The 13,742-nt window shown below is 46.1% G+C and overlaps 1 non-coding gene across 1 annotated transcript; it reads left to right on the top strand.

The window, feature by feature from the left end:
* The first annotated feature begins 11,479 nt into the window (after nt 1-11,479).
* On the top strand, nt 11,480-11,680 carry LOC139060628 (U2 spliceosomal RNA). The gene has a single exon (XR_011514983.1). It is a non-coding gene; the product is annotated as a U2 spliceosomal RNA (small nuclear RNA).
* Nucleotides 11,681-13,742: the final 2,062 nt, after the last annotated feature.

Below are 13,742 nucleotides of genomic sequence, written 5' to 3'. Positions count from 1 at the left end.
CTTCCACCATTGTCATTGCATCGGCATGATACAGTCGCCATTAGCCCATCGTGTTCATGAACATTCTGGGAAAATGAGTCCCATGGCCAAGTAGGACAATGATAGAATATGTAACATGCATCCAAAGCACTGGAAATCGCAGAATGACCAGTAAAATGCTAAGAGAGAGAGAGAGAAAACATGTTTCCAACCATTGAGGTTGTTGCTATTGAGGTCGAGTGGGTGATGGCATCATTTCGGGACTCTACTGACCATGGCTGCTCCACGAACTTGCTGGACGAGTGGTTCTTGGCCTACCATGGTATCGCTGGTCAGCTGTGACTCCCGCCGCACAAATGACGTACTAGGTGTCTTTAGGTGTTGAGGTTTGCCACAACACCTCCACAAGATGTGGAAGAGTGTTGGCCATGTGTCATTGCGTCAGGGACAGATGCCATGGTATGTTAGAGGGTACATAATGCTGTATCTTTGTAAGTTTTGGAATGTGTTGTTTGGATAAGTCTCTGAGCTACTGCCTCTTCAGTGCTGAACTTTTTGTGAGGCGGTGGGGTAAAAATCTGTCGGTTGAGCTGCTGGATCTCTAGCCATTCACCGTAATTGCATGACAGCGGTACGAAGGTAAAAGGTGGGAATTGCTGAGACGATTGGTTTTGCCCCGCTTGGTTGGGTAGCGCTTAAGCTAAGTCGCTCGCCCTTTCGTTGCCCTCCAGTCCCCCATGGCCTGGTGTCCACATGATTCGATGGGATTCTTCCCGGCTCGGGCCTAGGATCTGTGCCGCCAGCAGCGGTGTTCGTTTATTGGTAAAGTTACGACAATATTGTTGCAAGTCAGTAACGACGTGAACAAGGTGCAAAGCGCGCTGCAGTGACCACATGATGGTAAAAAGTCGTATTAGCCTAAACTTGAGGAGGGAATGGAAGAAACTGGTACGTAAGAAGCCGATCAATGACTTAGCAGTAAGAGGAAAGATAGAGAAATTACGGATCAAGCTCGAGACAGGTATTCGGCTTTAACTCAGGAAGAGAACCTTAGTGTTGAAGATGTGAACGACAATCTTATGGGCATCATTAAGTAGTGTGCAATAGAAGTCGGTGGTAACTCCGTTAGACAGGATGCCAGATCTTTCGCAGGAGACAAAAGATCTGATCAAGGAACGCCAATGTATGAAAGCTTCTAACCCCAAGCTAGAATAGGACTCGCAGAACTTTCGAAGATAATCAACAAGCGTAAGACAGCTGACATAAGGAAGAATATTATCGATAGAATCGAACATGCTGTAAGGAACGGAGGGAGCCTAAAAGCAAGAGAAACTAGGTATAGGCAAGTATCACATGCATGCGTTAACAGACAAAGCCAGCACTATCAGTACTAATATAGATGAGATAGCTCAAGTGGCTGAGGAGTTCTATGTAGATTTATACAGTACCAGTGGCACCAACGACGATGATGGAAGAGAGAATAGTCTAGAGGAATTTGAAATCCCACAAGTAATAATCCCGCCGGATGAAGTAAAGAAAGCCTTGGGAGCTATTCAAAGCGGTAAGGCAGCTGGGTAAAATCAGGTAACTGTAGATTTGTTGAAGGATGGTGGGCAGATTGTTTAGAGAAACTGGCCACCCTGTATACGCAATGCCTCATGACCTCGAGCGTACCGGAATCTTGGAAAAGCGCTAACGTTATCCTAATCCATAAGAAAGGGGACGCCAAAGACGTGAAAAATTATAGACTGATCAGTTTACTGTCCGTTGCCTACAAAGTATTTACTAAGGTAATCGCAAATGTCAAGCAAAGGCCTAAGCAGGATTCCGTAAAGGCTGCTCAGCAATAGACTATCTACATGCTATCAATCAGGTGATAAAGAAATGTGCGGAATATAACCAACCCTTATACATAGCTTTCATTGATTACGAGAAAGCGTTTCATTCTGTCGAAACCTCAGCCGTCATGGAGGCATTACGGAATCAGGGTGTAGACGTGCCGTCTGTAGAAATACTGAAAGATATCTATAGCAGCTCCACAGCCCCCGTAGTCCTCCATAAAGAAAGCAACAAAATCCCGAAAAATAAAAGCGTCAGGCAGGGAGATACGATCTCTCCAATGCTATTCACAGCATGTTTACAGGAGGTATTCAGAGACCTGGATTTGGAAGAACTGGGGATAAGGGTTAATGGAGAATGCCTTAGTAACTTGCGATTCGCTGATGATATTGTCTCGCTTAGTAACTCAGGGTACCAATTGCAATGCATGCTCACTGATGTGGAGAGGCAAAGTAGAAGTTTGCGTCTAAAATTAATCTACAGAAAACTAAAGTAAGGTTTAACAGTCCGGAATAGAACAGCAGTTTACGATAGGTAGCAAGGCACTGGAAGTGATAAGGGAATGCACCTGCTTAGGACAGGTAGTGACCGCGGATCCGGATCATGAGACTGAAATAATCAGAAGGACAAAAATGGGATGGGGTGCATTTGGCAGGCATTCTCAGATCATGAACAGCAGGTTGCCATTATCCCTCAAGAGATAAGTGTATAACAGCTGTGTCTTACCACTACTCACGTACGGGGCAGAAACCTGGAGGCTCACAAAAAGTGTTCTACGTCAATTGAGGACGACGCAACGAGCTACGGAAAGAAGAATGATGGTTACAACATTAAGGGATAAGAAAAGAGCAGATTTGGCGAGGGAACGAACGCGACTTAATGACATCTTAGTTGAAATCCAGAAAAAGAAATGGGCATGGGGAGGACATGTAATGAGGAGGGAAGATAACCGATGGTCCTTAAGCGTTACGGACTGGATTCCAAGGGAAGCGAAGTGCAGTAGGGGATGGCAGAAAGTTAGGTGGGCGGATGAAATTAAGGAGTTTGCAGGGACGACATGGCCAAATTATTACATGATCGGGGTTGATGAAGAAGCTTGGGAGAGGCCTTTGCCCTCTCCCATACAACCAGGCTGATGATGATGATGATGATACGTCATTCCATAAAAGTAGTCGCTTTGAAATTCCTAACTTGTGATTAAGTTAAGAACTACGGTTCAAGTAGTCTACCAATATAGGGGGGGCGGAGGCCATCATAAAAGAAAACTTCCTAGCACCCACCTTCGTTCATTTTGCTCGTGTGTTGGGAAGTGGATCAACTAAAGCTTGCCCATTTCTCAGACTGCCATAACTCAACACGCTGAACTTTTTTTTATTCACACATTTCATACTGGAAAGAGGCTAATCTCCACACAGTGCGGAAGTGTCAATCTGAAGAAAAATCCAGAGAAAATATGCAACTTATACATTCTATAGTGGGATTACGGGCGCATCAAAAAGCTGCAAGGAATTACGTGCGTGCATCTTTTCGCCATCATTGCTTATAAATTTGATGAAACATCACGGCTGTGTTCTTTTTTTACTTTAGCCTTGGCTGTTCATGTCGACAAAGAGTGAAGAAAATGTACAGCCCAGCAAACACCCGCACAAGCCCTTCATTACACGTATTTCTCCGGCATTCATGACGATTGAATGGAGCAACACTGCTCTTATGTCAGATCACAGAACTGGTTTGCTCATGCAAACAGAATACGTGCTCAGAAAATAGACTGAAATACTTGTGCTTACCTGTTGTCATTAGAAACCAGAAAAGGTTAACTGGAAATCCCGGTGTTAAAACTCCGCTGAGTCGCACAAGAGATGAGATGCGCCGATTTAGCCACCTTCGTCTAATGCTTGGAAGACTGTCCTCTGTTCCTTGCACGCCTGATCAAACCTCTGTCTTATTTTTCCCATTTTGATACTTAGTACGACAACCGAAGCTGATGACGGAGCGTGATTGAGCTTGTGATATCGCTTAGCGAGTGGCAAGGGCCAGCGGAGCTAACCTCGACGGACACACGAAGAGAACCACTTCTCGCGCTTCAACCAATTTAAAGTTCACAAAAATAAAAATAAAAGGAATAACTAAACATATCGAACAGTTGTTTGCCGTTAAGTCAAATTTCTTTATTTCTAAATATTGTGAACAACAAGAAATGAGAACATCCACACATACTTTACCTCGTTCCGTGAGATCTTAGGATGTCCGGAAACCGCTAGTAGTGCGCATGGTAATTGAAACCAAAACTAGCCCTCGCTTTCCTGGCGTTGGCTTTATGTGAGCTTGGTCATATTGGAGAAGGAAGCACGTAATAAATGTAAACCGTGTGATCCTCTCCGGAGCTGCTGATCAGATAAACTAAGGTCAACTAACTAAGGTCAAACCCTTTGTATTTACAGTGTGTTATGTTAAGCGGTCCAAGGCAGCACGCTATGCAAAACTGATTACACACTTACCACCGAGACAGACATGTATAGCATATTCAATAAATGATGTTTGGTATTGTGTTGACCTCATCTTCCTAGGTCCAGCCGACATTATTGCGATCATCGTTTCTGGGTAAACATAGTCGTTATAATAAGCCCTATTTATGTGCACTATAGGAGGAAAGAACTCCCATTCGTCTGCATTTACGACTGTCTATATGATGAAAATGACACGTTTGGTATAATCACTAGAGCTGATGCGTGATCAGCTCAAACAAGTGTCAAAACCACATGACAGATGATAAGGTGCGTTCGAACAATGTGAAGTAGGTGGCGTTCGTCTTTTTCGGGTCCCGTTGCAGATTACAGTTGCGTAGGCTGCACTTAACCGGTATGGTCAATTGCAGCACACGAAAAAGAGAGTGACATCACTACAGTTTCGTACGCAAAATAAGAAACCGCCAGCAATTCATTTCGTTTGTATTGTGATAGAGCTATGGTAACGCCATGCATACTTAGGACTCCCAAAGCTATGTGAACACAATGAGCGGCGACGGGAACAGCAATCCCAATGTGCAAAAGGACGTCGTGCTCAGGGTAGGCATGACGCAGCCGTCCCTGCCCAAAGCACGGCATGCACATTTAGGATGATTGAAGAGCAGCGCAAATACGATGAGTGACAAAGACAGGAGCAGCATCAGTACGCAGTGTGCCGTCCTGCTCAGGCTCGACAGGACCCAATGGTTCTTGCCCATGAAGCTCAGCGCAAGCGCCAGGCGTGACAAGGCGATGCAAAGCTTTGTTTTGGTACAGTGGATGTCATTGTCTTGCTACCGATAATTTCATCTAGTGCATATTCCTCATTGGTTCAAGGCTAGGGTGTTCCCGGTCAGGTGATACTTCAGCTTTGCTGACCATCCACCCCCACAGCGTGAATTCGAGCCCGATTTTTTATGCAAAGTTAGTAACATGGTCGGAAGCATAATACTTAAAATTTTCCAGTGAGACATGAATGTTAATCGAATCTAGCATTGTCGGCAATGGGGTTGGTGTGTTATACTAGGTGATCATCATAAATATTTGAGGTTTATTGAAAACAGGCAGTCTCTAACTTTCTTTTATGTTTTTTTTTATTTCTCATCCATAGCAGCAAGGCTAACTATAAACTTCGGGACGATGAGCGGACTCTGTGCAAATGCCGCAACATTCTATTTCATTAAAAAGTAGCAAGAGATCACCGCAATTTTACGTCTACTATCCAACGCCCATGGATGAGATGCACGTAGAGTGGGCAATCCATGTTTCTTGAATCTTTACCCTCAGAAGCGTCAAACATATAATAAAGAAAAAGATGGGACCGGCGACTTGACAGAGCGTACGTGGGGACCTACATTGAATCGAAGCCGTCGGAAGGCGTGCTTACTGGTTATCTTAAGAAGTAAAAGTTGTTCGAACCTGTCGTTACCACAAAGTCAGAATTGCGATGGGGGCCACTGCGGAGGCTCATCGGGCGCATAAATCATGCGAGGCACTACCAGCCAGAACCGAGACGATAACGTGGAACTCTTCTCCAAATCTTAGACCATTTTCACTATTGTATCGTTCGAGCCTCCGGCGATGCGTCATCACTCTTCTATATTTGACCTCTTTTGGTGCTTCCTCTACTGTATAAGATTTAGACTGTAGCAAGAAAAAAAATGGGGGCGAAGAGAAAAGGATAAAGAACGGTCAGTCATTTTGTATACTGCTAAAAGCAGTACACTAACAGAAAGCATGTCCACCTATGAAGTACAAAACACGTACTCCAATTTCAAAAAAAGAAGAAAAGAATTATGACAGACACCATTCTATGACTATCTAAGCCGATTCGAAACATTTCTCCGCTGCAGGTGGTGTAAAGACCGAAGGAACTCACGTCCTCGCCCAAAACAGTTCGCTCGAGGCCCGCGATATGCATGGGCCGTGACACCCTGACGACGTACGATGCAGATGCTACACGTCAGACCAAATTCGTCTTCAGAAAAATTCTTTTGAAGGTAGGCGTCTGCGTCCCGCAAGTGGCTGGCCTCCAGAAGGCGCCGCTTGGTCCGGGGGGCATGTTTAGCATAGTTCGGCATACAACCTCACAAGCACGCCTGCTTCTTCGACTCATACTTGCTCCGCAATCATTTCGCTGGCTAGAGACAGCGTAGCTGAGGGAAAAAAGGCGTGAGAAGACATGTCTATAAACTAGACTGCATATTAGTAGGAGTGAGCGTCGGCTAAGGTTATTGTGAAATAAAGCAGTGACGGTGATTTGAAGTTGACATGAGTGTGTGCACGTGAGTAACCATCGGCGAGTGCGGGTTGGCGCCAGCATGCATGTGAGTCAGCACCTGTGAGTAGACTTAACTGTAAGCATGGAGAGGAAGGAGCAACGGATGGAAATGATTATTAGCATAAGTGAGTGTTGGTGAGCATATAATTGGGCAATTGTAAGAATGTGAGTGAGTAGCGACGGGTTGGAGTATACATGAGTGCGAGAGTGCAGAGAGGCGGCGAAAAGATTAGTAGTCAGTATAAGCGAGCGTGTGTCTACTCCGCCGACCTATGCTCAACATAGCTCAGCATGCGCTATCCAGTCATGCCTATTGCCACGCGCACACTCGTACCGGTAAGTGCAGCAAGGAGAAGAGGTGCCAAGCTAGTTGTGGCGTGCGACCGTGCGCATGCGGGTACACGCGCATCGGCAACAAACTGTAGGGTCTTGGACGGCCTGGCATTTCGCCTTGGTGACTATGCAAACAAATGCTTCGCATATTTATTTATTTCGTTTACTTGTACATACTGCAGCTTTATTGGGCTGCTGCAGGAGGGGGCATTGTTGGAACCTCAGTGCTGACACCCGTTGTTGCAAATGGGTCGCAAGCCCCAAGGGTAGCGTTGGCCTGGCGGCCTGGGGCACACTGGAAGCATCCGAAGGTCCCAGCAAAGCATGAGTTGACTGCTAACAGAACAACTTGTTTATTCTAGCATCGCAAAGAGCGGGCGGTCAGGTCGACCGAAGTAGAGAGACGGGAGAGCACGTTATTCAACAGAAGAAATCGGAGCCTCTCTCCTGGCGTCCGGGGGCAGCTGCTCTTATACTCTTGCCGTCGCGGGCAAGAAGGAAGGTCACGAGATGACACCACGTGACATCAAGGCACGGACGGACTGAGAGACATGTAGAGACAAGGAGGTGACGCATCAGCCGGGCCGGCGCCGGTCAGACCTCCTCGTTTCACACTTGGGGAGCTCCTCTCCCCGGCTGCCGCGCTTTGACAAGCGTGGGCACACACACACACACGCACACACAAAGACACGTGGCACTGAACACGCCGGGACGCGCTCGGCGGGGATGCGTCGCGGCCGCTCCGAACGGGCCAAAATGTCCGCCGCTTTGACAGAAGCTCCGGCGTACGTTGCATCCGCGCTGGCTTTACCGCGCGTCGTAGGTGAAACGTAACAGCATGAATATCAGAACAATGACAAATAGCACAGGAAATATGAACGATACAAACGGAATGAAAATAATATCGACCTATTCATCAGTCGGTAATTATAATTTTCAAAGCAGAGAACGAGTATTACCAAGCAAAGAATTCCAATATTCAATTACACGTGGTAAGAAAGTGTATTTAAGAGTTTTTGTAAAAGAATGCGCGATGTTAAGGTGATAGTGACTTCTAGTATTGGATGGTTTAGAAGGAGTTAGATAAATAACTGATGACATCAGGCCGGAGGAGTAAATGAAATGCAGAAACCTTAGCGATTGCGTGCGTTGGCGATCTGAGAGAGGTTGCAAGCCTAGTGATGAAAGCGCTGTGGAAGGTGAAAAATCTCCTTCGAACCTGCGGCGTATGAAGCGAATCGCTTTTGTTTTGGGTAGCCTCGATTTGATTAATGTCGCATTGCTTGTGCGGATTCCAGGCAGGATAACCGTATGTAGTAAAGGCCGATTTATAGATTTATACATTAGTAGTTTAGTATCCCCTAGGGCCACGGTCAATGTGCGCCGCAGATAGCCTAACTTTTTCGGTGCCTTTGAGTTTGTTTATTCTATATATTAGGACCAAGACATTTTGGGTGTGAAAACAATACCAAGGTATTCCTATTCATTAACGCTCCGAATGGGGCTATCACTAATTTTGAGAGAGAAAACAGAAGGCATGCTTTGATTAGTGAAAGTCATGAAGACGGTTTTACGGATGTTACTTATCATTTGCTAAGTGGCGCACCAATAGCTAAAATTCGAAAGTAATATTTTGAAACTGTAAATGGACATAAAAGCAGGAACTTTTATGATTAATACACAGTCATCAGCATACAAACGTAAATTGGAGGTCATATGACGAGGCAAATCATTTACAAAGGTCAAGAAAAGCAACGGACCCTACAATGCACCTTCTGAAACTCCCGAGCGTACCTCTGCTCTGTTAAAATTAGTTTGGTTGAAAGACACAAATCCAGATCGATGGAGAAGAAAACAAGAAATCCAGCTCAGAAGCCCGGCACTAGTTGGGATGACGCCATGTTTATACATCACATTCGTATGAATCACGTTATCGACTGCCTTTAAAAAGTTATTGAAGGTTGCGTCGATTTGGTTACCCGCATCTCAAGGTTAATACAAATACCATGCGCAAATTCACTTAGCTGTGTTAATGTACTGAATCCACATTTGAAGCCGTGCTTGTACAGTCGTCATAAAAGACCTGTGGTATAGGCAGAAAGAACACCAGTTCGCGTCCTGCAGTCAACAGGCTTGCGCGAAAGACGGTGCTAAGTGAATGTGCTGCTTTAATTTTGTGTGGTTAAGTTTCAATACTCATCTTCTTCTCTTCCTGTCTCTAATTTTTTTCTTTCGATTTTTCCTATGCGCCGCGCAGCAAACCAGACATTTCCTAGTTAACCTCCCTTTGTTGCCATTGTTTATCGCTCTTTCCGTTATTAGTAGACATGTTCGCGTAGAACGAGGCAGAACCCGAGCGTTATTTGATGGTATGATCATCCGCGTAATAAAAAAAAATGAAATCTTTGAAACTCGTGCTGAGAAAGATGGTTACGTGCTATTTGAGAGCCGCGACTTCATTTCCTTCCAAATGACGTGAGCGGTGCTACATAGGGGCGAAATATCACAGACAGTTCTGTGTAATTTGGTGTAGCTCGCTTAAACTTGCATGGACGGCCCTAAGCAAAAATTTTAATTGACTCTGGGACAATAAATAAATAAATAAGTCGTCGGCTTAACAAATACGCGGAGAAGCAGCCGCTTAGCTTCCCGCTCAGCTCACAGTTCCATTACATATTGAAATGGCAATGAAAAGGCTGGTCGCCGAATTGAGTGCTTCTAAGAGGAGTTTCAAAGCTCCGCTCGCTCTATCCCTGCTCAAATTTCAATTCTTGTCCAGTGTTATGAAATTATTCTTGAGTAAACGTGTGTAGAGGCTTACTCATATATTTTTCTGTGCGTAGTTTTTCTTGTAGAGAAATTTTCTCCAATTGGTGAAAATTGTTCGCAAGTGCAACGTGTGATAGAATTACTTCTAATAAAAATATAATATTCAATCAAATATGAAGCAGCTATTAAAATCAGTCGCTTTGGAAAGGGGCTCGTTCATTTTCCCGTGTTTTGGATTGCCAATTGTCCAGTCGCTCTGCAGCTGACCACCTCACTATGTGTGTGTACAGGTGGCTCTATTCTCGACACGCATGGCGGCTGCATGGCCGGCATCATCCACCATGTTCACTCTCTGATTGGCTGTTGAAACCCACGTGTCTTAAAGCTTGTGACTGGAAGCAAAATGCAATTTTGCGTATTCATCAAGATGAAACGTGACGTCAAGCTGCGACTTTTATCGACTGATACTGTTTTCTGGTCCTTGGCAGCTATATTGCAACGTTAGCGCTTCAAAAAGAAAGCCGGTGGTAGCGCGCAGAAGCCAGTACAATGCATCTGCAATTCCGAGATTATGTGGGGGCGATCCAAGATCGCCGCCATATCACCTTGATGATTGGCTGAACGAATATGCCCTGAGGAGTGTCATAGGAAGGGTCGTATTGTGAACGTCAATTTCACGTTGCATAGCGTTGCGCTGGGCCGCCATTGCATAGATATTGCTCCTTAATTTGTGGTGCGACGAGGCCCACGAATTACGCTAATGAGCGGCCATATGCAACGGTGGCAGAAAGGGATGCTACCGCCTCATTGTCCCTGTAGTTTGGGGCCATCAAAATGTTTTTCCATGGCTCTTCGGGTGGTTGCGACCACCAGAAGAGTGACCTAGTTGGTCGCAAATGGTCGCAGATGATCGAAGATAGTCACAGATGTTCGCTTTTCTTGAAAAGCGACTATTTTGGGCTAGTCACTCGTTCCTCGATTTTTCAGTCGCGCGACTGTGGTCGTAAAAGTGCCAAACGAATCGGCGGCGTGCCGAAAGTTACGTTAGCATGTGGTTTCATCCGGCATCCTCCTACGTCGCACAAAATACAAAGTCTACGCCAGCGTGGCAGACTGCACGAATGTAATTGGTGTCTTGCCTCGTGATGCTGGGGCACAGCTGTCTCAGCAACCTGTGGAATGTACGCGGTTGCATTCGCAGCAAGCTAAATAGCAGCAAAAGAATTGTCGAAAAGAATGCACCGATTCCTACGCAAGGCGAACTAGAAATTGCACCTTATTCTCGACAATACTGCTCGTAAAGCGCACGGAGTTCGGGCAGCAGGCGGCAAGCGTGGCCGGCCACTTATCGCGGACGGAGGCACGAGCGCACGCACTAGCGTCACTTTTTCTTTGGAAGCTTCTGCGCTGCCACAGCATACATCACTGCAGAGCACATCACCACCCTGACGATGTCTTTCTCTTTGCTCGCATGAAAATCCATGGCTGTTGCCAGAACGCGAAGCCAACGAAGTGTGCACGAATTGCGTAGATCTCTATAGAGTTCTCGCTGAGAACAATATTCTTTGGGAATACGACTTGTAGGTGGCGCTCAGCCGGGCTTGCCGGTGGGAGCATTTGTTTGCAGTCAGTCGCTTTTTGGTCACCAGTCGCAAATGGCCGCGCGACCTCTTCATGTCGCCGGTGTGACAGAGCCTTTACGGGACCGCGACTATACGGGACAGCGGAATGCAAGGAAAAGAGATTCGCAAGCGCTTGTAACACCGAAAAAGACATGGCGGTGCGAACGGAGACATGGCCGAGGTGCATCGAAATGTAGTATCTGTTCCTAATCCGCTTAATGAGTGATACGGGTTCTATTAGGACCCAAAATGTTAAACTTATTTTTGCAAGTTGTCAGAGTCCTTAAAGCCTGCTTTACCTCAACCTCCGGTCAACCCGGCATTGCACAATATTCATGATCAGCCCACGTATGAGAATTTCGAGATCTACAGGGCTCGACGGACGCACGCAATTTTTTTTTCAGAAGATAGCTACATAAACCTTCCCTGTAAAAGAAATGTACCCGACGCGGTGCGTGTAAGCAGTGAAGGCAACAAGAAATAGCAGCGCCGGCGCTTGCTTCGCGCTTGCGGATACTTGTGGCGCCCGCAACACTGTGGGTGATATTCAGCCCCTTCTCAGCCAGACCAGTAGGGCTGAGTCACTTGCGTTTCGCGAGATATCGATAACGCGGCTTGCACTCTTAGACAAATGTACACCGTTTGGGGTGTATATTTTCCACACAACGATAATCGTCATCTGCCTTGCTTGCGTTTCCTTTCTTGAAAATGCAGCGCTGCCTACTTTCTTGTCGGGAATTATCTGCCATGGTGACAACGCGGATGTCGTTTGTGACTCGCAAGAACCGGGCTCGAAGCGATTAGGAAAGGAAATGCGGGCAACACAGATGGCGACTATTGTTGTGTGGAAATATACAACCCAACGGGTGTAATTTTGCTTATGAGTGTAGAACGTGCACTAATCCCCACTGGTAAGTCGCGTATGTTGTCTCAAGGTACAATATAACCGCGTTGGCACCAATATGCGATGAATCAGTCCATTTCCCTGTGACATGCATCTTAATGCATTGGACGACTGCTTGTACACAGCAGACCGCGGAACTGAAAAACGTATTTGATGGAATAATTGTTCGCTTTGAGCTAGCTGCTTTATTTTTAGTGAGGAGGTGGTGGTGGTAACAACTTTATTGAGATTCTGCTCAGTTATCTGGCATGCCCGAGTCCTGGGATGGCCCCTCACGAGGAGCGACCCTTTCGGCCCAGGCAACGAGGGCTTTTTGTCGTTTTTCATCTGGCGAGGAAAACTGTTTTGCTTTACCAAGAGCGTTAGGTTCAGTGTTTATGCATTTCACTTTCTTAGGCAAAACCTCAAATGTTCGTCACGTTACGAATGCAAATCGAGGCCAACAGCGCCATTTTGTAAGTGTCGCGCCTACGTCATGCCTCATGGAAATTATCAGAATGTCCAGAATAGAGCCTCAGCAAGAGCTGTTTATTCTTCGTTCTGTGAAATTTGACGGCGTCTTTCGTCGTGGCGTGGTTGCCATGCGCCGATACTGGCGTTCAACCACATACGCTATGACCATATTGACACGTGCACTTATTGAACTCTTTTCCGAACACATTACGCGCTAACTTAGTTATCGCTGAGCGCAGGACGTGTCTGCATGATTTGGAACTCGCTCGTATGTTATCATTGCGTCTATCTGTTGTGTATATGTTCTCTCCGAGTTCATGTAATCCGATTGTATGGACGACACGAATCGTGTAGTACAATCTGGAACGCACGCGGGCACCAGCGATGAGATGGAATGCTCGACGATTCACGTAAAAAAGCCGACGCGCTTGACCCGCGGAATAGATTTCGACAATCGCCTACTAAGCTTGCCGCTGTCGTGCTTTGAGTTCAGCCTATTTTCCTGGGCACATGCCCGCCCAATGAATGATCAGTTTCGTGACTTACAGTTTTACAGCGAAGCTGTTAACCTCTAATTGACTGGCAATCCTCGCGACGTACGTCGTCACGAAGAAAAAGAAAAGTCAGTGATTAAAAAGAACACCTTCGGCGATAGAAATAAAAAGTGCATACAATTTTTGGTATGACGCACACAACAGACAGCATTCTTCAATAACGCAAAGCACAACACTAGCATCCAAACCATTTCATTGACGATAAGGCGCTCGTGAGAACAACGCGAAGCACGTAGCGCTTGCCGCTTATGTATCCTAGAAAACATTACTGTCACAACTTGCCATCGCTGCGGTGGCTTGCGGCGGGGGGGGGGGGTAGGAGTGACGTCAGTAGCCTTTCATATATAAAAGAGCCAGCGTAAGAACTGATGTCATTGTTATTGCAACAGCGCTATGGGTAGGCAACGCATTGTTAAGACTCAACGTTAATGCGAGGAACTGCCAAGAGAAACCAAACGCCAGTACGACCAGCGGTGACGTGCTGCCAAAATTACCATTACTTTC

The sequence above is a fragment of the Dermacentor albipictus genome, chromosome 5, assembly GCF_038994185.2.
Source record: "Dermacentor albipictus isolate Rhodes 1998 colony chromosome 5, USDA_Dalb.pri_finalv2, whole genome shotgun sequence".
In the NCBI taxonomy this organism is placed as follows: domain Eukaryota; kingdom Metazoa; phylum Arthropoda; class Arachnida; order Ixodida; family Ixodidae; genus Dermacentor; species Dermacentor albipictus.
Note: the sequence above shows the minus strand (reverse complement) of the source record. Positions and strands in the feature narration are given on the sequence as shown.